The sequence below is a fragment of the Cucurbita pepo genome, chromosome 8, assembly GCF_057944985.1.
Source record: "Cucurbita pepo subsp. pepo isolate OVF chromosome 8, ASM5794498v1, whole genome shotgun sequence".
NCBI classification, from domain to species: Eukaryota; Viridiplantae; Streptophyta; class Magnoliopsida; order Cucurbitales; family Cucurbitaceae; genus Cucurbita; species Cucurbita pepo.
In genome coordinates this window covers 5,921,756-5,924,641 of record NC_141805.1, presented here as the reverse complement: position 1 = coordinate 5,924,641, position 2,886 = coordinate 5,921,756, and positions in this window count along the sequence as shown.

Genomic DNA, 2,886 nt, shown 5'->3' with positions numbered 1-2,886 from the left:
TACTTGTTTGAGAATAAGGAGTGATTGATTAGAGATGTAGTGCAAAGACTTGTTCAATGTCAAAATGAAAAGAAAAAGCTTTGCTCTAAATCCGATGGAGAAAGAGCAGATGACCTTTATATCCATAGCTAGTGCCACTAAGATTTGGCACAAAAGACTTGGGCTCTTTCATCATCGAGGTTTGCTTTAGATGCAGTCAAAGAAGCTGGTAGAAAGACTCGCCGACATTAATGATTACATTCCTCTTTGCCGTGCTTGTAATTTTGGGAAACAACATAGGCAACCATTTCCTAAACATTCATGGAGAGCCTCGAAAAAACTGCAGCTGGTTCATACTCATCTTTGTGGTCATCAACGAACACAATCATTAAATGGTAATCTTTATTACATTGTTTTTATTGATGATCTAATGAGAATGTGTTGGACCTTCTTGCTCAAGCAAAAGCCAGAAGTTGCGGATGTATTTTGAAATTCAAAGCCAAAGTTGAGAATGAAAGTGGATGCTTGATTCAGACTATAAGATCAGATAATTGCAAGGAGTACATTTAACAGTTTTTGTGAAGAGGCTGGAATTGAACATAAATTGACAGCAGTATACACTCCTCAACAGAATGACGTCAGTGAAAGGAGAAATAGGTTCATAATAGAGATGATATTTCATCTATTGAAGAGTTTAGATGACCATAAAGTATCTTGTGCATCGTTCATGTTGTAGGATGATGCACAAATATGTTTCTCAGTCCTAATGGTGGTTTAATCACACGACATTATGAGAAGAGTATTACTTGAGCATGGTCACATGTATAAAACAATAGGAATATACCAAGAATTCATGAGGCGAAGAAGGTAGAGAGATTCATCATAGACTTGGATGAAGGTGTTTGCCTCGACCTAGGCTTACTCAGTAAAGCTATTCATCAAGATTTTCTCAACTCGACCAAGGTGGCCTCAACCTAAGTGACTTATTTCTAGCCTCGATGGCTTAGGCCTCGACCTTGACTCTAAGATCATCCCTTTGTCATGACTTTCTAATACTACATGGGTAAAAAATTTTGATTTAATTTATTTGATTCGGTTTGGCATTCCTCGTATTTTATTTTTTATTCACTCGTTCCCATTTAGGTTTAGCTTCTTCTTTAGTCTCAAGTTAATGTTTTATGTAACGATCCTAAATTTTTACATACTCAGAGTCGCTACCAAGTCTCATGCTTATCTCTTAAATGCGGAATATAACTCTTAGATACTCATCATAAATAACGAAAAATTTAAAACACATTCAGAACACTTCAAACTACTAGAACACATTGTCGGTCTTACGTGTTTCAAAATATAACGTTGGAATTTAAAATTAACACAAAACAATTACAAATGGAATAATCTGAATAACGAAATAAAAGTGTCCTATACTCCTATGACTAAGAATTTAAACATGCAACTACCTTATGCACGTACCACAGTATCTATTTTCGATGTCATCGTCGTCCGTACATGGGCGTTTTGTCTTTACCTGAAAAATGATATGTGGCATACGGCTTGAGTATTTCAAAGAATACTCAGTAAGTGACCCACTGTAGGGGTCATGCTGATGCAAACACATCCAACATGCTCTTGGGATCGAGCTTTAACTCATCTACGAGTGACCTCCAATCTCGAACAAATTGGATGTGTAGTACTTCCTTTACACATGACCAACACATGTGAGCGTGAATCGTCCGGGCGCTCGCCTGGACTCTTTAATCAAGCTAATCTGTAACGACGTCTAGAAGTCAGCGGAACCCCATAGTGTCATGAACTATTCAAACTTGATAGTTTGGCTAATTATCATAGGCTTAATGTATGGAGCACAATTACGACTATGAACTGTTTATTGGGCTGTTTTTCTTGAGGCTTCAACTCTACCGGAGAAAGGAGAGACTTAAAATATAAATATATCTAAGAATAGCTGATCGCTTGTGGATGTATAGAATAAAATGATGTAAAATTCACAAGAATAAGTGCAAGTATACACTATCACAAGTACCAAGTAATAAGTAAATTATCGATTCCACAGGGAACCTATCTTTTTTATTAATTTTATCGCTGGAAATTGAGTTTTTGGGTAACATTCAAATGTGTGTTGGAGATTTTAACTATTTAAACAAAACTAAAACAGAGTGCTACTGCTGTCGAAAAACAGAAAATTATGAGACAATCAATTATAATGAGGAAGGTTCGGCTAAGAGAGATTAAATACATAAGTTGTTGAGTTTTGTGGTTGATTTTAGTTCCTTTTAATAGATTCTCAAGCCCACTTCCGAGGGTCATGAATGGTGATTATTTCCATAATCGTTGTAATTTCTATTAACAAGGCTATAGGAGAAGAATTATTCCTAACCCTTCTATTACCCTTCAAGTCTCCTTGCTATCAAACTAGAGTATTAAAGAGGATTTCATTGCTCCCTCTCTTCTCCCGAACAAGAGAACAACTATGTATGTAAAGTAGCTAATTAAACATACATGTAAATCATTAACAACAACTCTTTAATAAACTAAAATCATACCATCAACATACTTAAACTATATAAAACTCTCTCGCCTCCCCTATTAAGTTTAGCTCAACATACAAACTGAATTAAACAGAGGAATCTGCATCTTGATCAAGTAAAATTGATGGAATAAGAAAAGAGAATAAGGAAATAGAGAGTTATCCCGGTTTGTTGTCGTTCGTCAATGGAAGTTCCCTTCTCTTGAGCTCTCACGTCCACCTCTTTGCCCTAATCAATCCTTGTTGGTTTCTTTTCCTTCTGCTGTCAACAGCTGCTAGATTAGGGTTTTCTTCTTCTTCTCTAGTTTCATAGCAGTTCACTGCAGCAGAGGTTGCTGCTGTGTAATTCGATTTTTCTCCCC